Here is a 23,637-nt window from a genome sequence, read left to right as displayed (position 1 = left end):
TTGTAAGAAGTGAAGAAGAGTAGTGGAGGGTTGGGCTTGAGCCTTTGGGAATTTGGGAATGGAGAAGAGGGGAATTGTTAGAAGAGGGAATTTAGGGCTGGGTTTTTTTTTATGCGTTGAGAAATTGGAGTGAAGAATAGGGGAATGGTGAGGGTGGGGCGGGAAATAAACAACTATAAACAACTAAAACTTATACAAAGTAAAAAAATTAAAAAAAATGTTAAGTTAAATAAAGTGGCACGCGGACGGTACTAGCGCGGTCGTAGCGCGGTGCGAGCGCGACCGCGCTAGTGAAACAGTGTACTTGGCCATATGCGCGGCCACTAGCGCGGTCGCGCTTCATGAGCGGTCAGTAGGAGGTCATAGCGCGAGCGCGCTCCTGGGCGTAAAACTAAGGCAGAATGTTTGGCCATATGCGCGGCCTATAGCGCGGGCGCTCCTGGGGTTCAAAATTTTTCCATTTTTTTACCCGTTCCTTCCACGTCTGATAGACTTAGCACTCGCCCAAGCTCACCTGCATTGGTTAGTACTTACCAAAATCAAAATTAACAAATACTAACTATACTAAAGTCACTACGCATTGGGTTGCCTCCCAATCAGTGCCTTAGTTAATGTCATGGCACGATTGTTACAACAAGTCAATGTGTTGCCTCCCATGCAGCGCCTGATTTAACGTCACGGCACGACGCAGATGAGCGTATTTAAAGCTCGCTCAACCTCTGAGGTTCAGTCAGATGGATCACTGACACTTCCTTGGGTTCATCCATGCCCACATATGGTTTCAATCTTTGCCCATTGACTCTAAATGTATGAGAGTCTTTCTCTGAGGCAATCTGTACGGCACCTGAAGGGAGCACTTCGACCACTCGAAATGGTCCAGACCATCGTGACTTGAGTTTACTCGAAAATAGCCTTAATCGTTAGTTATAAAGCAACACCATGTCTCCGGGAGTGAAATTTCGCTCAACAATATTCTTGTCGTGCAACCTCTTCATTCTCTCCTTATATAATCTCATGCTCTCGAAAGCAATATATCGGAACTCTTCTAGCTCATGCAATTCTATGACTCTAGTTGTTCCCGCAGCCTCAATGTCCAGATTCAGCTGTTTCATTGCCCACCAAGCTCTATGTTCTAGTTCCACAGGCAAGTGGTAGGCCTTCCCGAAAACCAACTTATATGGTGACATACCAATTGGTGTTTTAAAATCAGTTCTGTAGGCCCAGAGTGCATCATCTAGCTTTTTCGCCCAATCAGTTCTTGTGGCGTTCACACTCTTGGTCAGTACACTCTTTATCTCTCTATTCGACACTTCGACCTGTCCACAGGTCTGAGGATGATATGGGGTTGCCACCTTGTGGCGCACATCGTACTTTGCTAGCAATTTCTCGAAGGCTCGATTGTAGAAGTGAGTTCCTCCATCACTGATAATGGCTCTTGGGGTCCCGAAACGGGTGAATATATTTTTCTTCAAAAACCCCACCACCACTCTTGCATCATTGGTGGGGAGTGTTGTAGCTTCCACCCATTTGGACACGTAATCTACAACAACAAGTATGTACTTATTGCCAAAGGAGCTGACGAAGGGGCCCATGAAGTCTATCCCCCATAAATCGAACACTTCAACCTCTTGAATTGGGTTCATGGGCATCTCATGGCGACGGGAAATGTTCCCAGTTCGCTGACATTCAGCACAGCCCTTCACCCATTGATGTGCATCCTTAAACATTGTTGGCCAGTAGAACCCGGCTTCTAGCACTTTTGCTGCCGTCCTGACTCCTCCAACATGCCCGCCATATGTCGATGCATGACATGCCTGAAAAACAGAAGATTGTTCTATCTTGGGGACACACCTCCGGATCATATTGTCAACACATATTCTAAACAGATAAGGTTCATCCCAGTAATACATGCAGCAGTCACGATAAAACTTTTTCTTTTGCACAGAGGAAAGGTCATAGGGAACTATACCGCTTGCCAGGTAATTTTCAAATTCTGCGTACCATGGCACTTCCGCAAGGCTTGTGGCGAGTAGATGCTCGTCTGGAAAGGTTTCTAGAATATCCTCTACCTCAACCGCGTTTTCAGCTGCTTCAAGTAGAGATAGATGATCAACGACTTGGTTTTTTGTGCCCTTACGGTCACGAATCTCCAGGTCGAACTCTTGCAATAACAGCACCCAACAAATCAGGCACGGTTTGGACTCCTTCTTCTCGATCAAGTACCTGAGAGCAGCATGATCAGTATATACAATTACCTTAGAGCCAATCAGGTATGATCTGAACTTGTCGAATGCGAACACCACAACCAACATCTCCTTTTCAGTCACTGTATAGTTCAGCTTGGCTCCACTCAACATTCTACTGGCGTAGTAAATTGGGTGCATTAGCTTGTCTTTCCGCTGGCCCAGCACTGCCCCCACTGTATAGTCACTGGCGTCGCACATGAGCTCGAATGGTTTCTCCCAGTCGGGGGCAACAATGATGGGTGCTGTGGCTAGCCTCTTTTTCAACTCCTCAAATGCTGCCCTGCAATCATCAGAAAATATGAAAGGGTGATCTTTTTCTAACAACTTACAGAGAGGGTTGGCAATTTTTGAGAAATCTTTTATGAATCTCCGGTAAAAACCGGTATGCCCGAGGAAGCTCCTGATTGCCTTGACTGATGTGGGTGGTGGCAGCTTTGCTATCACATCAACTTTAGCACGATCCACCTCGATTCCCTTCCTTGATACCCTGTGTCCCAAGACTATACCCTCTTGTACCATGAAATGGAACTTTTCCCAATTAAGGACAACGTTAGTCTCGATACATCTCTTCAATACTTGGGTCAGGTTTGTAAGGCACTCATTGAATGAGTTTCCCACCACTGAGAAATCATCCATGAACACCTCCATTAAGTCTCCATTATGTGAAGGAGGTCTTCTCTCTGTCCTCTGGTGCAATGGAGATTTGGTTGTACCCTGAGTACCCATCCAGAAAACAGAAGTGGGACCTCCCTGCTAGTCTGTCAAGCATCTGATCAATGAAAGGAAGTGGGAAGTGGTCTTTCCGGGTGGCTAGATTTAATTTCCTGCAGTCCATACAAATTCTCCAGCCTGTGACGGTTCTTGTAGAGATCAGCTCATTGTTATCATTTTTGACCACTATCATACCACCCTTCTTAGGAACACATTGCACCGGCTAACCCAGTTGCTGTCAAAGATGGGGAAAATGATTCCCTCATCACACCACTTAATCACCTCCTTTTTCACCACTTCTTTCATGTTGGGGTTCAGCCTTCTTTGGTGCTCCCTGGAAGGTTTGTGCCCTTCTTCCAGCAGAATTTTGTGCATACAATATGCCGGGCTGATCCCCTTAATGTCTGCCTTGGTCTACCCAATGGCAGTCTTGCACTCCTTGAGTACCTGCAAAAGTTGTTCTGCCGGCACATCTAGCAAACTGGATGAGATAATAACAGGTAATGTAGAGTTAGGTCCTAGGAACGCATACCTGAGATGGGCGGGCTGTGGCTTCAACTCCAGCTTGGGTGGTTCTTCTATGGATGGCTTGGCTGGAGGAGTTTCTCTATTTTTCAAGTGCAGGGGCTCGAATTCAAGTATTCTATCCCAAAACCCTCTGCCCTCTAGAGCCAGCACCCATTCTGCTAATTCTTTCCCATTCACCTCATCTAAATTCGCAAGACATGTAGCCAGAGGATCCTCAATAGTCAATGTCTCATCATCCGCTTCCACGATTACATCCACGGCATCAATAAGAGAACAATTGGCGAATTCACTTGGTCGCCTCATAGATTTCTGCACGTTGAATGTTATCTCCTCATCGTTCAACCTCATCTTGAGCTCCCTAGTTTTACAATCAATGAGAGATCTCCCTGTGGCCAAGAACGGCCTTCCCAAAATTATGGGAATTTCTTCATCCACCTTACAATCCAGAATCACAAAATCTGCAGGGAACACAAATTTCCCTACCTGTATCAACGCGTCATCCAAAATACTAGAGGGTCTTTTCACAGTTCTATCAGCCAGCTGCAACAACATAGACGTGGGTCTAGCTCTTCCAATCCCCAACCTCTTATAGATCTCCAGGGGCATAAGATTTATGCTAGCCCCCCAAATCACAAAGTGCCTTGGCAATGGCAAAGTTACCAATGGTGCAGGGAATTGTGAAACTCCCTAGATCAAATAATTTCTCAGCAACTGGTCTAGTCACCATAGCACTGCAGGTCTGAGTTAGAGTCACTGTGGCCAAATCTTGGAAGTTGAATTTTCGGGACTTCAAGTCCTTCATCATTTTTGCATAACCAGGCATCTCCTTCAAAGCATCAATCAATGGAATATTTACCTGGATTTGTTTCAGCATCTCTATGAACTTCTTGTATTGTTCCTATTTCTGGTATTTGGCCAGCCTCTGTGGGAATGGTGCTGGAGGTCTCTTCTTCCCAATGATTTGGGTTTTCTCTTTGTCAGACACCACCTCAACTACCGGTTCCTGGGCTATCTCAGCTTTTTTCTCAGCCTCAATCTGTGTGTTGGTTTCTTCCTGGGCAGGCTGTACTGTCACCTCTGTCAGTTTCGTTGAATCATCTAGCTCAATGGGCACTGGTACAAGTGTCTCAACCTGTCTGCTTTCTCAAGCCCTCTCTTTCTCCAAGTCTAAGTCTCTGCCATTGCGTATACTTACTGCCATCAGCTACTTCGGGCCTTGATTTTTTGGATTTACCTGAGTGTCTGCAGGCAATGTCCCATGAGGACGATTATTCAAGAACATCGAAATCTGGCCCATTTGCACTTCAATATTCTTTATAGTTGACTCATGTGCATCTACTCTTTCACTTATTTTCGCGTTTGACCCAATAACCTGCTGCATCATTGCCTCGAGTCTAGAAAACCCATCTTCCTGTTTTCCACCATGTTGCTGCTGAGGAGGATGATAACCCTGCTGCTGATTTTGATTGTTGTATCCTTGTGGCCTTTGGTAGGGCGCCACATTATTGTGAGGTCGCATGGCTCCCATTTTTCCATTGTTGTGTTGTGGCTGGACTGGCCTGTATGGTTGATTCTGCTGGACCCAATTTTGACCACCCTGTCTCTGGCCCCCATAATTAGAAACATAATTCATGTCCTCAGGGTAATGATGATGATCACTTTCAGCATTCCATTGGCTACCAATTGGCTGACTAATGAGAGATGTGCATAAGCCCCCATTGGTTGTATCTACAATGTACACATGCTGCTTCTGCCCTGACTCTTCCACCTTTTTGGTGAGTATACTCATTTGTGTCATTAAGGTGGCCATATTTTCAGCAAGAGTTTTGGACGGATCTAAGGGCACTGAGTGAACTACTGGAGTGATAGGTGCATTCCTGGTTGTCCACCTCGAATTTTGTGCCATCTTGTCAAACAGGACCTGGCTTTCTCTCCATGTTTTGCTCAAGAATGCTCCACTAACTGAAGCATCAACATTAGCCTTCACGCTATATGTCAGACCCATGTAAAATCGTTGCCCCAACATCTGCTCTGGAATATCGTGGTGCGGACATATGACCAACATCCCTTTGAATCGTTCCCATGTTTCTTGCAGTGTTTCCATTGATTTCTGTTTAAAGCTCAAAATCTCATCAATTTGCTGAGCATTCTTGTTGGGTGGATGAAACGTATTCACAAATTGCTTGACTAACTCCTCCCAAGTCATGATGGAGTTGATGAGGAGTGAGTTTAGCCTAGTCTGGGCAGCTCTTGTCACTGAGAATGGAAACAAAAACAGCTTTATTGCTTCCTGAGATACGTTGGGCTGCCTTTGAGTTTTGCAGATTGACAAGAAATTCTTCAAGTGTTGTTGAGGATCTTCAATGTATGACCCCGAAAATAGTCCCTTGTTTTGCAACAAGTGCAGCATGTTGTTTGTGATTTGAAAAGATTCGGCCTGTATCTGCGGGACTAATATCGCTGTGGCCAAATTCTTAGTTGTGGGTTGCACCCAGTCATATAGAGGAGCCTCAGGCACAAGAGGTGCCACTACTTGCTGATAAGTTAGGATTTTAACGTGTTTTATGCCCCTACTTGCCTATGCTTTGGTTATAAATTGCTACAAAATAGTCCCAAAATGCTCACAAGTTGTACTTGATTGCAGGTTTGATCGATAAAGCGACGAATGTCAAATACCGGCTCAAAAAGGAGTGAAACCTGCTCAAGTGTCAAAGACTAAGTAAGTTGAGGAAAAGAGGACCTAGTGCGGACCGCGCAACTGTGAACGCGGCCGCACTAGGAGGTTCACAGGATGGCAGATTCAAGGGAGCATGCTACGCGGCCGCGGTTATTTCCACGCGGTCCGCGGTCAGGCTCCGCGGTCGCGCTACTCTTTTACGCGGTCCGCAGAGCAGAGATTCAGAGAGCCAAAATTTGGCCAATTCCAAGCAAAGCGGCCCGCGTTCATTTCTGTGCGGCCGCGCCAACTTTCACCGCGGCCGCGCTACATTTTCACGCGGTCCCCGGTCATGTTTGCGCGGTCCGCGCTGACCCCGCAGGGGTATTTTGTCCAGTTTTTCCAGCCCAGTATAAATAGGACCTTTTTCCATTTTTAGGTCAAGTTTTATTTTTCTGAACGCAGCTGAGCTCGTGAGACCGAATATTGTAGCCATTTTTGGCACTTTTGCTCTTTATTATTGAAGTTTCTTCTTAGCAATTAATTAATATGCTTAGTTCTTCATCTATTTCTTTAATTTCTGTATCTAGCATGAGTAGCTAAACTCACTAGCTAGGGTTGTGGCTCAACCCTAGTGTGGGTAATTGATGGCTGTTGCCATCTAAGGTTAGATTGATATTGGGTGTTTGTTATTTGGGTTGATTTTAGGTTTTAATTAAGGATTGGTGGTTGCAAACACTGATTCAAGCTTTGTGGGTTTAACTTTTCTTGAGAAAGAGAGTCCATGACCCCAAAATTGACCCAACAAGGAATTGGTATGGACCCATGAGAAATGGTAGTCCCAATTAACGGGTTAAATCTCGAGAGAGTAATCACCCTACTTGACCCCTAGTTGCTTGGTCTAATTGGCCTACCCAATTGGTCTCGAGAGAGTCAATTGGGCAAAATCACTCTCTCTACCGAGAGGTGTGAGAGTGGGTACAATTGTGCAACGGTTATAGCATAAGCCCCAAATATGTCAATCTATCCTTAGTAGCATCTACCCGTTAATTAGCCACCTAGGCAATGCCACGACCCTAGTGCCTTTCTCTATATTAAATACAACTTAGCAATATTCCCGTAGCATAAATTAGTTTTAATCATTAGTTTACAAAAGTAGATATAAAAATCAAAGAAAAATCAAAGATGTTTGAACTGATATTAGAAGCACAACCGCAACTCTAGACTAGACAGACATTACAACTCCACTACTAGCTCCCTGTGGAAATTCGATCCCGAACCACTATTCGGGTAAAAGCTATTGCGACCCGCTCTTCCTACCTTAGTGTAGCGTTGAGTCGACAGCGATCACTTGCGCAGCCGGATTTACCTCGCGATCCCCCATGTCTCGTTCAAGTTGTTCAGTTTATTGTTGTTGTTTGTTTTTCTGGTTGGCCCGATTCAAGGCCTTGAAAACTTTTTCGGGATCTGATAATGCTTCAAATACTTCACCAGTTCTCGATGAGTTTCTAGGCATGCACCTGTACAACAAAGTTAACAAACGTTAAAATTTCAATGTCTGGATTGAAAATAAAGAAAACTGACTACACTAAGATTTTTGTATTTCTTTCAATTGTAATTGATAACACCGTTAATTCCCCGGCAATGGCGCCAAAATTTGATCACGCCCAACTATGCCTTATAAAAAGGACAAGGGGTCATTGCAAATATAATCTGAGTATTTAGCCTAGAGTCGAATCCACAGGGAATTAACCTACCAATTACTTAGACCCACTAAATTCTTCATAATCAACTTTCCAGATATTTTGAATAATAATTGGTGAATTTTTACTAGCTATAACTGAATAAAGTTATGTAAACTAAAGGCTAACTATGATTGAGTTGTAAACAAATAAGAGAAGGATCTAAGGTTGTGATTTCCCCTATTGATGGAATCCCTTCCTGTTATGTTTCATATAGCTTTGCATAATCGTCTCTATCGATCATGAGCACTCTTACTACCATAAATCTCTCCCGAGTAATTACGACAATTTACTAGATGCACTCTCCCGAGTTACGCTAGCTGGCTTTTATTACTGCTCACTTTAGATCGCACCCAAGGTTTCATTATCCATAATCCCACCTTTAAACCCTCGGTTATTGATTCCTCATATACTTTGGGAGTGGTGTTGTTCAACAATTACCTAAATATGCACTCTCTCCTGAGTACTACATACTAAATAGGCACAGCTAATTGAGGATCCTATCAATTAACTACAACAAGAATGTAGCTGAACAAATAGAGACTAAACCGGGCAACTATATTAACATAACAAGAAATTCATCCTCAACAGGTTCCATCAAAACCCTAGACAAAATAATTAGCTACTCATAACCATGTTCATAATAGCAGCAAAATTCAACATGAATGATAAATACAGAAGGAAGAAAGGTAGAACCCGATGTCGAATTATCCTCCTTGCCTCTTGCCTCTTCTTGCCTTCAACTAAATTGGAAAACCTTGATAATGTCTCTTTGGGCGAGCTGGGCCTCTTATAGGTTAAGTGGAATTACCCCCAAACTTCCAAGTTTACCCCTGAACTTATGCGCTCCGGACTGGACTAGCGCGGCCGCGCTCGAACCGCGCTAGTGGCCGCGCATATTGCATAGTGTTCTGCCTCGATTTTCTGGACTAGCGCGGTTGCGCTAAGGCCGCGCTAAGATGGTTCAACATTTTATCTCTTCTTTTCTCTCTTCTTTCACACGTACTCAGCTCCGAGGGGCTTCCCTTGCTTTAATTTAGCTACAAACACCTAAGTCCTCGTAAGCACAACTTGCTCCTGCAAAACATAAAATTCACAATTAGAGCCAATTTATCGTCATTTAACTATCCGAGAACGATGAAGCATTGTCAAGTTGGGGCATAAATAGTCGCCAAACTACATGAATCTAGCCTTTTATCACAATTAATGGTCTGTGTCATGAAAAATACTAGAAACTTTGGGGACCCAAATTTAGTAAATTACTAATGATATGCATTACTAAAGGCATTTGTTAGAAGCAGCCCGCAACTGGTCTTGGGATTGAAGCCCAAGGCGCCAGATCGAAACTTTTGAGAAATTGGCCTCGTCGTGGGCTACATGGCCTAACATTGGGGACTAGATAAAATTCCCAATGTCTTTGTGAATTTAAACTTATTCTTGTTCCATTGCAAGGCCACCCTTTTAGGCTAACAACTTTTAGGGAACGAAATGAACAATGATTCAAGCTCAATTTGGCCGCGTAACTTTTCATACACCAATCACAAAGGAATGAAAAACCAAACACATAAACCCAAAGCCTCACAATATGTTATACAAATTCAGAGCTACAAGCAGAAAGAAACAAACTAGATCTATCAATAATACATGTTTCAATTTCATTTTTTATATTGAATTTGACTAAAGACAGTATTCAAAAAGCTTTTAACCCAAATTTTATGTGCAGTTGGCTAGCACCAGTCCACCAACATCTTTGAATTTCCATTTTTTCCTCAATGTTCACAAATCCAAGCCAATCAATAGCTGAATCCACAAATTTGAACCATACATATAATATTGCGATCTCTTGTACTCTTAAACATCATGAAAGATAACTATAACCCGAAAAATTTGGAAATGGTAATTAACAAGATCATATACTTAAACAAATATGCTATTGCGAGTTGAATCGTTGTAATCAATAAATAACGCCATCTAACTCTCCTGGCAGATTACTTAACCCACTTCTAATGCACTTGATTTCGTAGAACAGCACAGGTTTGCAAAGTTGGAATCATACACAAATATTTCACAAACACAACATCATAAGTTGTTAGTGATTCATAAAACACAGCAGTTGAACTTAAATAAGATCCATCCAACAAATTCAGAAGCAATTCTAATAAATTAATCAATATACTCAAGCAAGAATACAGAGAATGCTAGTGTGTACCTTAAAAATAGGATAAACAGAGAAAAAAAATGGCCAAATAAAGGCTAATGGAAGAGCAAAGTCAGCAGATCCAAGAAGCAACAGAGAACCAGCGAAAAATAACAATTAACAAGGTTTTTGAGACTGAATTAAACTCTAAAAACCCCAGAAATTCATAAACAAACTAACAGCACTGGAATCAACCTAGAAAGCATTTGAACCCTCAGCTTCCTCTTTCTTTTTCAAATTTCAGAATGCTTTTTCAAAACAAAAATACAGAATATCAATAAAATGAAAAAGAAAGGATTGTGTATTTTTCAGAGAATTCTGTGTGTCTATATGAGGGAATATGAGGTCTCTTATATAGAGTGTAGGAGTGTGCTCTTGTGAGGGAAATGAGAGAGGAATGTAAAAGATTCTATTAGCTAAATAATAGAAGATAAGGCATCTTTTTAACCGAAAATGGACAGTTGTGCTTCAGCTAATCTTTTCCTATTTCTTTTTACCTCCTAACTTTTGGATTTTACTTTTAAATCCTCAGATAACAAATTCTTCCTACTTCTTTCAAATTCAATCACAACAGGACAATCAATCAGAATAGAAATCAAACAGAATTGACAATCGTACCAATTAATCAGATAATCTTCTTTTTTGGTCATCTAAATTGATCCTAAATCAATTAATCTAACAAATCATGCAATTATACAAGTCATGCAAAACTGAGATACTTAAATTAATCAGTGAGGAAAGTAAAAAAAAGTTACCTATTAATCTTTAAGAGAAACGAACATAGAACCCCCGACGAAATCCCGATAAACAAACACAGCTCAGACCAAAATGCAATCTCCGAGATACGACATGAAATTTACATTAGCGTATAGCTCTCATCAAGAGCTTTCCAATGACGTAAATTTTGACCCTAAATGGATGGGGGAACAGTCGAGTAATTAGAAGAGGAAAAGGGCGGATAGGGTTTAGTTTTGACATCTGAAAATTAACGAGTTTGAGGAGGAATTGGAGGAAACTACAAATGGATTTGGACTAGGGGAGGTTTGGGGATTGCAAGGTGAAGGTTTGGCGTCATTTGGCGTGGTGCCGCCGGCAGGTGTTCTTTGAGTGATAGAAGGCGGCTAGGGTTGAGTGTCTTGAGAGAGATGAGGGAAATGGTAGGGTCTTTAGGATTTGGGAGTTGTTCGGATAGATTTAAGGCAAAGTATGAGTAGTTCCCAACCATCGGATCAAGCATGATGGACAGTTGAGATGAGAAGCACTGAAACGGGGTCGTTTTGGGTTAGTAGTGGGGCTGGACTGATTTGGAGATGGGCTGGGGAGAATTGAAGTAGGGATTTGGGCTGGGCAGCGTGGATTTGAGGTAAATGGGCCACTGATAAGCTTTTGGCCCAGCTGAAATAAAGCTTTAAACAAAACCCTTCTCTTTTCCTTTCTTTTTTTCTTTTTTAAAAATTAAATTAAAATTAACCTTAACTAAATCTTAACTTAATATACCTTGAAAAATTAACCTTACTTTTTCTCCATTAGCTTAACACTAATTAATTTAAAACTAAAGCTAAAATGTAAACATGACTAGGGTATTTTTAATGATTTTCTTTTGATAATGCGATTAATATGTGATTAAATCCTAAAATGCAAATAAAACCTAAAATGCTATGCAATGAAGATTTGGACATTTTTGTGGTATTTTCCATGATTTTTGAGATATTAAATATGCACAAAATACAACTAAAATGCAAAATATAATTAACAAAAAATTCCTAAAATTCTATGAAAAATTAAAACAATTAGAAAAATCTATTTTTGTGGATTTTATAGGAGTATTTCCGTGAGGCAAAAATTACGCGCTCACAGCAGGCACCGAGCTACATACTCCACTATCTCTTTCTTCATTCTCCTCCACCAATAGTGCTGCTTCAAATCCTGATACATCTTAGCGGCACTCGGATGATTGGAGTACCGCACACTATGGGCCTCCTGAAGAATCAACTCACGCAACCCATCTACATTGGGCGCACATAACCGGCTCTACATCCGCAACACACCGTCATCTTCGATAGAAACCTCCTTGGCATCGTCGTGCTGAATTGTGTCCTTGAGGAAAAGTAAATGGGGATCGTCATACTGACTCTCTCTGATGCGATCATATAAGGAAAATCGTGAAACCGCGTAAGCAAGAACTCGACTGGGCTCCGAAACATCCAACCTCACAAATTGATTGGCCAAGGCCTGAACATCCAATGCTAATGGCCTCTCCGTTGCCGGTAGATATGCTGAACTGCCCAAACTCTCTGCCTTTCGACTCAAGGCCTCGGCCACCATATTGGTCTTTCCGGGATGGTATATAAAGGTGATATCATATTCCTTAAGCAACTCTAACCATCTCCACTGCCGCAAGTTAAGATCTTTCTATTTGAACAGATGTTGTAGTCTCCTGTGGTCGGTAAAGACCTTAGAACGGACACCGTACAAATAGTGCCGCCAGATCTTCAATGCATGAAAAATAGCTGCCAATTCCAAGTCGTGGACCGGATAATTCTTCTTATGGGTCTTCAGCTGCCGAGACGCGTAGGCAATCACCATACCATCTTGCATCAATGTCGTGCCAAGGCCAATACGTGACGCATCACAATACACAGTATAAGACCCCGAACCCGTAGGCAACACCAACAATGGGGTTGTAGTCAAAGCAGTCTTGAGCTTTTGAAAGCTCGCCTCACACTCCTTGGACCATCTGATAGGAGCACCCTTCTGGGTCAATCTGGTCATGGGTGCAGCAATAGATGAGAAACCCTCTATGAAACGGCGATAATACCCGGACAAACTAAGGAAACTTCGAATTTCAGTAGCTGAAGATGGCCTGGTCCAACTCTGCACTACTTCAATCTTTTTCGGATCTACCTTGATCCCCTAAATCGACACCACATTACCCAAAAATGCCACCTAATCAAGCCAGAATGCACACTTTGAGAATTTTGCATGCAGTTTCTTCTCCCTCAAGGTCTGAAGCACGATCCTCAGGTGCTGATCATGATCGTCCCGACTGTGAGAGTACACCAAGATGTCGTAAATAAACACAATGACGAATGAATCAAGATAATGCTGGAATACACTGTTCATCAGGTGCATAAATATTGTTGGGGCGTTGGTCATCCCAAATGACATCACAAGGAACTCGTCGTGATCATACCTAGTCCTAAAGGTAGTCTTCGAAATACCCGGATCTCGAATCTTTAGCTGATGATAGCCTGACCGCAAATCGATCTTTGAGAACACTCTAACACCATGTAGCTGATCAAACAAATCATCAATGAGCGAAAATTCATGTTCTTCACTGTAACCTCGTTCAATTGCTGATAATCAATATGCATGCGCATAGAACCATCCTTCTTCTTCACAAACAAGACCGGAGCACCCCAAGGAGACACACTAGGCTGAATGAAGCCCTTATCAAGAAACTCTTGCAACTGCTCTTTTAACTCCTTCAACTCCGTTGTGGCCATACCATATGGTGGAATAGAAATGGGCTGAGTGCCCGGCAACAAGTCAATACCAAAATTGATATCCCTATCCGACAGCATGCCCGGAAGATCCGCTGAAAATACATCTAGGAAGTCTCTCATGACCGGAACTGACTCAACGGTAAGGGTATCAGTACAAACATCTCTCACAAAGGCTAGATAAGCAATCACACCCCTTCTCAACCGTAAACTAAGCCTTTAGAAATGACACAACACTACTAGGAACATAATCCAATGCACCACTCTACTCTAACAGAGGCAAACCTGGCATAGCCACCATCACAGTCTTGGCGTGACAATGCAGAATAGCATGATAGGGCGACAATCAGTCCATGCCCAAGATAACATCAAAGTCTACCATACTAAGTAGCAGTAGATCAACTCTGGTCTCAAAACCACCAATAACAACTCAACATGACTGATACACACGATCCACAATAATAGATTCTCCCACAGGCATGGACACATAAACAGAAGAACTCAAAGAATTACAGGATATATCCAAATACAGAGCAAAGTAAGATGATACACATGAATAAGTGGATCCCAGATCAAATAAGACTGATGCATCTCTATGGCAGATCGAAACCATACCTGTAATGACTACGTCTGAAGCAACCCGAAAAAGCATAGAATATGGCCTGGCCTCCCCCTCTAGGGCGACCTCTGCCCGCCCGTCCCCCACCACTCGCTGGTTGTGTGAATGGAGTGGCAATTGGGGCAGCAACTATGGCTTGAGAAGTCTGTAGACCTGATTGAATCCGTGGAGCCTGAGTAGTCTGTAAAGGTGCACCCACCTGAGTCTAGGGCAGTCTCTAACCATGTGGAGGGTATCACCACACTCAAAGCAAGCTCTCGGTGAGCGCGGCTGCTAGGATTGGCTCGGGCCTGGTCGGCTGGATTGACCATTGAAGGCACCCAGTGCAGGAGGTGTACTAGAAAGTGGCTGAGCAAAGTGTCAACCTGAGACCTCGGAACAACCGGAGCACCACTAGAAGCTGGAACTTTTGAGTCAACTAGATGGATCACATAGCCTCTACCATGACGGGCCGTAGCCGCAGCGTGGCCACCACTAAATCCTCCTGTACCTCGAGGCCTCTTGGCCTCCCCGTCCTCTCTCTCACGGCCGTGCATACCCTCCAACCTCTGTGCAATCTCTACCACCTACTAGTATAGGGTATCTGTCTCCAACTCTAGAGCCATGCTGAATCTAATACCATAGTTGAGCCCCTTAATAAATCGACGAACTCGCTCTCTAACTGTAGAGACCAAAGCAGGTGCATGTCTAGACAAATCACTGGATAGGATAGCATACTCTGACACTGTCATAGTACCCTGGCGCAATTGCTCAAACTCTGCGCGCCATGCATCCCTAAGGGTCTGCGGAACAAACTCTCTCAAGAACAACTCTGAAAATCGAGTACATGTAATTGAAGTTGCCTCGGCTGGGCTACCCTCCTCGTAAACCCGCCACCACTGATGTGTTGCTCCTAACATGGAATGTAGTAAAAGCAAGCCACTTGTCTCCACAATACCCATGGTGCGGAGAATACGGTGGCACTCCTCTAGAAAACCCTGTGTATCCTTTGAAGCTAAACCACTAAAAGTAGGAGGGTGATACTTCTTGAACCTCTCAAGTCTAATCTGCTCCTCCTCAGATGATGTTGCCCTAATCGCGGGCTGAACCGGAACAACAGGCTGTACTTGGATAACATCTAGGACCTTATCAACATGGGTCTGCTTCTCTGGAGTATGGGCCGCGGGGTGTTTGAGCTCCTCTCCCAGCCTGAGATGTGGTTGGTGCAAGTTGGATCAACCCCGCCTGAGCTACAGTACCAAACATGCTCAAGAACTGTGCGAGGGTCTCTTGAAGTGCAGGGATGGCAACAGGTGCCTCCGGTGCCTGTCCCCCAACTGGAGCTACTGGTGGCTCCTCTGTCGCAACTCAGGCAGGTGCTCTGGCCGCACCACATGCCCCTCCTCAGCCTCTGCCCCGGCCCCGGCCCCGGCCCCGGCCTCTCGCGGCTCTAGTAGGGGGTGCGGGTGTCTGAACGTCAGATCCAGAAGTGTGTGTCCTCACTATCTGTGAGAGAATAGAAAAATAAAGATTCAGCACTTCGAAGTCGACAAGTTCACACGATAAGGAATCAAAGAAGTGAAGTTTCCTAACAGTTCCATAGCCTCTTGATGATAAGTACAGACGTCTCCGCACCGATCCGCAAGACTCTACTAAACCTGCTTATGAGTTGTAACACCTATGAACTAGAGCTTTGATACCGACTTGTTACGATCCCAATTTTCCTCCGTAGGATGTCATAATAACACCTAGTCTCTACGACTAGGTAAGCCTAACATTTGATAACAACTAGACAAATATACTTAACAGAAATACTAAAACAAATCTAATAAACTCAAATAATCTCCCAAAACAGAATTTAACAAACACTTTCCCCAAAACCGGTGGAACTGAATCATAAGCTCTACAGAGTAAGCTAAAATGTCTATTACATTACTGTCTGAATGAAAAATACAATGGTAATAAAAGTAAAGGAAAATGACTCTGAGGCATGCAGATGCCAAGCAGGCATACCTTGAAGTCTCCGTAAGCAACTAACAATCGATCACTAATGTCCGACTCGAGCGGACGTACCTGGATCTGCAAAAAGAGATGTACATAAGCGTAGTATGAGTACACCACAATGGTACCTAGTAAGTATCAAGCCTAACCTCGGTAGAGTAGTAATGAGGCCAGGTCAAGACACCTACTAGGATATATAAATAAGCAGTATGAAAATATAATAATGATAAATAATAAAAAGCGAAGAAATATTTGATACGAAATAAGTTAATGGCATGAACTAATACCGGAATCGTAAGCATGGAAATAACATAAAGAAATCAATTAAAGAGAACCACAATGATCATATACGGACAATAACTGATAGAACAAGGAAGAACAAAACAACAAGAAGTGTTCCCACCAAATAATCCTTTAGAACCCGAGATAAACAACAAGAATCACAACGAGGTACCGCCTCGTATTCACAATTCACAATCTTTCCTCATACCGCCACATGAGCCTTATATTTAAATAGTTTTAAAAACTATTTTGCACGAAATAGCTACACGCACTTTAGCCCACCTTATGACGTCGCGTGGCTTCATGTAGTTCCCCTACAAACAACACGCACATAAGTCTCACCTTATACTGCCGCATGCACATTAACCCCTAGCCTTATACTACCGCATGAACGTCAGTATCACATCATAATAATAACTCGCACCACAAGTGCCCATATATCACAACTTGCTAACAATCAACAATATCAATATTTCTACAACAATAGCCCATGGCTCCACCACAACATGTAAAAAAATATAAACAATAATAATGAATGTAAAATTCTCAACAAGAAAGATATCTCAACAATTGACAACTTCGCCTCAAAGGGATACGACTTTCACAACTTCAACACCAATAACTCAACGATGAGAAAAATAATGTGTAAACATGAACTAAATACAAATAACTCACAATGGAAGAGATAACATGAATTCAAATAAGAGTAATAGCAATGAAAGAGATAACTTTTAACAATGACTTCAAATAATAATAATCAACAATGAAAGAGATAACATGTAACAATAAAAAGGGCAACAAGTTCAACTAAAATATGAGAGCATTTTATCAAGTAGGATGTACAACAAGTGTTAAACAAGTCATTTAAGGCATGTAAGGATAGACTAACACAAATAAGAATAGATTGACTATGAGAATTTAGAACATGATATGACATTTCAATTAAAGCATGAAAAGAGTCTAAGTAGCCTAAACCGGTCAAATACCACGTACAACCCGTGTCTCACTCGTCACCTTGCGGGCACGGCTTTCACATAGCACAAAAGACACAATCAATCCCAAATCATAAGGGGTAGTTTTCCCATACAAAGTTAGGCAGGATACTTACCTCAACTAGGTCAATTCAACTCTCAAAAATAGCTTTTCCCCTAAAATTTATCTCCAAACGGCTCAAATCTAACCAAAATTAACTTAATATCATCAAACACTGCAAGGGAAATCAATAACAATAGATAAAGCCATGATCTTTACACTTTTCCCAAAAAGTCAACAAAAGTTAACTTTGGGCCCGCCTGTCAAAACCTTGTTCAATGGTAGATTCCGACTACCCATGACCCCACGAATTCATTTATGTAATTAGTTTCAAAATTCGAGTCCAAATCGACTCTCAAAACTTAAATTCATATTTTTCAAAAACTTGACAAAGTTTCACAAATTTTCACTTTGATTCACATGATTTTGATGTTAAAATCTAAGATATATTGATGGAATATGATTGGAAATAGATTCGGATCACTTACCCAAGGTTTGTAGATGAAAATTTCCTCTCCAAATCGCCTCCTACTGAGTCTAGGGTTCTAAAATGGGAGAATATGAGATGAAATCCCGACTTCCAGCCCTTATGTTTAGTTGCAGTTATCGCAATTGTGATTGCAAACCCTCGAAATTGTGAAGATAATCTCGCAATTGCGGCACTGACAGAATTGGGGTACTTCTCGCAAATGCGAAGATGGGTTCGCAATTACGAACCCTGTCCCCCACGCAAAACCAACAATTTCGTCGCAAATGCGAACCTAGCCCATCCCCAAGCATCATCACAAATGCGATCCAGGAATCGCAATTGCGATAACTGTGGTTCCCCGCTAAAGTTGCAAATGCGACTCTGGTGTTCGCAAATGCGACACTAGAGGCACCAGACACCAGATTTTCATTTTTCCGTTCAAAACTTTCCGAAACATGTTCGAAACTCATCTGAGCCTTCAGGGCTCCAAACCAAGCATCCACACAAGTCTAATAACATCATACGAATTCGCTCGCTCGATCATAACACAAAATAACATCTAAAACTACGAATCTAACACACTAAAACACATGAATTTCAAAGTAAAGTTCAAGAATCTCCAAAATTACAACTAAACGTCCGAATCCTATCAAATCAACTCCAAATGATACCAAATTTTGCAGACAAGTTCTAAATAGCATAACGGACCTATTCCAAGTCCCAAAATCAAATTGCGAGCTCGATAGCTAAAAGTCAACCTACGATCAAACTTTTCAACTTCAAATTGCCAAATTTCGACAAAACAATATAAATCAACCTACGGACTTTCAAAATCAATTCCGGACATATGACCAAGTCCAAAATAACAATACGAAGCTATCGGAGCCATCAAAATACCATTTTAGAGTCGTTTTTTCAAAAGTCAAAGTTTGGTCAATATTTCTAACTTAGGCTTCTAAGTCAAGAATCAAAGGGTCCAAATCAACCCGAAATCTTCATGGAACGAAACTAACCAACCCCGCAAGTCATAAAATCATAAACACACATGTATGAAGAATAAAAAGGGGTAACGGGGCGCAATTACACAAAACGACCGGTCGGGTCGTTACAATTCTTCTTTCTCATTCAACAGCATCCATAATGTAGCCATAAAGGGTTTTAGAGTCTTATTTAGGGGGAGAACTTTTCGGGACACATGTTAGCGTTTCACTTTTGTTTGCCTCTTTGTGAGGTTGTTCTCTCAATATTTTGTACTCTCTTTTGTATAGTTGACGCTCATCTCCGCCTGTGGATATATGTCTAATTGACCGAACCACGTTAAATACTCGTATCTCTTTTGTATAGTTGTTCAAGTTTGCTTTACTAACTTCTGCATGAACCTGATTATTTTGATCCTAACAAGTGGTATCAAAGCGAGGTTCAACACATGTTCATCTTGGCGAGTTTAATTCTAGCCGCAACGTATTTGATGTACGATAATCATGATTTTTGCCTGAGAAATTTGACCAGAATACTACGCACGTTGAGACAAACTTTGTGGTAGAGATTTGAAGATGCGACTTGTTGAAGGTTATGTGAAGAAAGTGGATCAAGTTTATTTTGTTAGAAAACTCAGGCTAATGGGAAGAATTGTTAGGTGTTTGTCCAGATTCTCTTACCATATTTGGTTTTTCTATCTCTTGAAGGAAAGGGTAAAATGATTACCATTATTGAGTTTTTCTTTTCCTAAAAGAAAATTATAAATATCTCATATTTGGCTAGTCCCTTTTCTTAGAGGAAAATGTTTGGACTTCAATAAATTAAGGATACTTCTTTCTCATTCAGCAACATCCACATGTAGCCATAAGGGGTTTGAGAGTCTTGTTTAGGGGGGAGAACTTTTCGGGACAAGTGTTAGTGTGTCACCTGTGTTTGCCTCCTTGTGAGGTTGTTCTCTCGATATTTTGTACTGTCTTTTATATAGTGGATTACTCATCTCCGCCCCTGGATGTAGGTCAAACTGACCGAACCACGTTAAATGTTAGTGTCTCTTTTGGTATATTTCTCTTTTATTGTATGATTTATCGTTGTTCAAGGCTTGCTTTACTAGCAAACCTTGAAGCTAGTAAATATGTTGTCCTTCAAGAAATAGGAAAACCAAATAAGGTAAGAAAATCAGGACAAACACCTAACAATTCTCCCATTGGCCTGAATTTTCTGGCAAAATAAACTTGATCCACCTTCTTCACATGATCTTCAATAGGTCGCATCTCCAAATCTCCACCGCAATGTTTGTCTCAACGGAGTAGTATTCCGGTCAAATTTCTCTGACAAAAATCATGATTACCATCAAACAGGTTGCGGCTAGAACTAAACCCGCCAAGATGAACCTGTCTTGAACTTAGCTCTAATACCACTTGTTCATATTCGTCTCCATTCCGTAAAAAGTCGGATAAATAATCAAGGCTCTGATACCACTTGTTGGGATCGAAAAAGTCAGGTGTCATGTAGAAGCTAGTAATAAAGCAAACCTTGAATGATGATAAATCAAACAACAAAAGAGAAATACCAAAAGAGACAAAAATATTTAACGTAGTTAGGTCAATTGACCTACGTCCACAGGCAGAGATGAGCAATCCACTTATAAAAGAGGATATAAAACATCAAGAGAACATCCTAATAAAGAGGCAAACACAAGTAGAAGATTAAAACTTGTCCCGAAATTTTCTCCCTACGCAAGACTCTCAAACCCCTTAGGCTACATTGTGGATGCTACTAAATGAGAAGGAATGATTTATAGACGTCCAAACCTTTTCCTCCAAGAAAAGGGACTAGCCAAATATGAAAGATTTAGAATTTTCTTCCAAGAAAAACTCAATTATGGTAAATATGTTGTCCTTTCCTTCAAGAGATAGGAAAATTTAATATGGTAAGAAAATCAGGAAAAATACCTAACAATTGTTAGGATCTAAGTAATCAGGTATCATGCAGAAGCTAGTAAAGCAATCCTTGAACGCTGATAAATCAGACAACAAAGAGAAACATACCAAAAGAGACACAAACATTTAATATTGTTCAATTGACCTATATCCACAGGTAGAGATGAACAATCCACTATATAAAAGAGAATACAAAATATTGAGAGAACAACCTCACGAAGAGTCAAACACAAGTGACACACTAACACTTGTCCCGAAATATTCTCCTAAACAAGACTCTCAAACTCCTTATAGTCACATTGTGGATGCTACCAAATGAGAAGGAATTATCCCCAATTTATAGAAGTCCAAACATTTTCCTACAAAAAAAGGGACTAGCCAAATATGGGAGATTTATAATTTCCTTCTACAAGAAGGAAAATTCAATTATGATAAATATGTTGCCATTTCCTTCAAGAGATAGGAAAATCAAATATGGTAAGAAAATCAGGACAAACACCTAACAGTCGGATCCTTCATAATCTAAATTTTAAAATTTGGGTTACAGATTCAGGTACGGATACGGGTGCTGGGATTCGACTAAAAATAATTCAAATATCTAAAAATAGAGTTGACATTATGCGGAAAATTTATAAGTTATTTTGAGAAGGAAAAAATATTGATCAAGAGGAGAATCTGAGAAGGAGATAACAGGAAAAGGATTGACATAGAAATTCTTATATACAAGGTATTCTATTTTCTTCAATTTCAACGTAACTTTAGATTTATTTTCAAAAACTACTATATCTTTTCCGATTTTATCAGTCGATTTTGGTCAAAGTATCCAAAATCTGTTGATCAAAGCCGGTACGGATCTCGCATTCACACCCACACCAACGTCCTGTTTACACGGGTGCAATACCGAAAGTGAAAAATCCAAAAAACTTAGGCTATTAGTCTAGCCTTTATCATCATTTCCCATGCGTACGTTGCCAGCCCGGTAGGCGGTTATCGTATGCAATGCTTGAGCTCCATCCGATGATTCCACTTGATCGTAGTTTTCATGCAAGAAATATTCAAGCTAAAGAGGAAAACAACAATCTATTAAACTCACAAGTCAAACAGTCAATAAGCTCACACAAGAGATAGACAAAAATGGACTCACTACTAGAAATTCGGCAAAAACCGATCGCGGCCAACCGATCGATTTTGGTCGGTTAAAAAACCAGCCAAAAAACCGACCGAAGTCGTCGGTTTTTCAAAATATTTTATTTTTTAATTTTTTTTACAACCAACTTTGGTCGATTTTTCATTTAAAATAAATTAAAATTAATATTAAAAAAAGACTGAAATAGATCGGTTAATTCGGCCGGTCATTTTAAAAACCCGACTGAATTCGGTCGGTAACTTTATTTTTTAATGAAACCGACCAACATCGGTCGGTTATTTTCGTGCGAAAATACAATTAAAGAGTATAAATAAAATAAAAAACAGTCTTAAAACAAAATGCACCAATTGTCTAATGGTAGAATGGTATCCTGCCACAGTACAGACTTCGGTTGGATTCCTAGATGGTGCATTTTTTAATTACATAATTAAAATACCGACCGACTTTGATCGGAAAAAATCGACCAACTTCTGTCGGTTTTTTCGGCAATTTCTTTTTGAATTTAATTGACCGACCAAAATCAGTCGGAAAATACCGTCCAAAGTCATTTGGTTAGCTCTACCGACGTTACGATTACCAACCACGAGTCGGTCAGTTTTAGGTCGATTTTTGCCAATTACCAACCAACATCAATCGATTTTGGCGGTGAATTTTTTCCCTTTTTTTAGTAGTGACTTCAAATTTATTGTTAAGGACTTTAAACATTATTTTGGTATATGGAAAAGCCTAGTAAGAAATAACCCAAAAACATTACTTGCTTGATTTGCATGGAAAAGAAGAGTTTTGGAAGGAACAATATGAATTCATTTAAAAAAAAAAGAAAGAGGTTGAGGTTTGGCATTAACATGTAAAAATAGCACGAGTTAGCCAGTTTTCGGACTGGTCATTCAAAAATAACCAGCGAATGTAAAGTCATTGAAAAATAATCACTATTTTGCTGCAACACGGAAGTTCCAGCATAATATACTGGAGATCGGTGCACCTGTGTATGAACTTCCAGCATATTATGCTAGAACTCCAACACGCGGAAAGTTCCAGTATAATATAATGCTGGAACTCCAGCATAAGTATACTGGAACTCCAGTATATTATACTGGATATTTTTCCGGATTTTGAATAGTGTTTTCGTTAAGATTTATCTTTACATGAAAATGGCTAAATTTCGATTACTTTTAAAACTGTGGCTATTTTTGAATGACCACTTATAAATCTTGCTATTTTTGAATTTCTCCCCCATTAACATCTACCGATAGGCTCTAAGTTTGTAAAAAGCAATTACAAAACATGATATGAGACTTAAGTTCATGGTTCAGAGAAGCTACGTCAAAATCAAGTCAAACATTCTACCTGTTTCAATATCCAAACAACATAACTAAAGGTCAATCAATTATCAAACAAAACATTCTTTAAACTTAAATATTTAAGGAAGAAAAGACAACTAGATAACCATATTCATTCAAACAGATATACAGTTTCATTTAAGTAGGCACATAACATGATTTAGATCACCACAGCCTCATATACTTCATGAAAACATGGATAATACGTAGATGATCTTTCAAAGACAATGAAACTAAACTAGGACCCCAGAACATGCTTCTTAGCTT

This window comes from Nicotiana attenuata, unplaced genomic scaffold (assembly GCF_001879085.1).
Source record: "Nicotiana attenuata strain UT unplaced genomic scaffold, NIATTr2, whole genome shotgun sequence".
Taxonomy (NCBI): Eukaryota; Viridiplantae; Streptophyta; class Magnoliopsida; order Solanales; family Solanaceae; genus Nicotiana; species Nicotiana attenuata.
Note: the sequence above shows the minus strand (reverse complement) of the source record.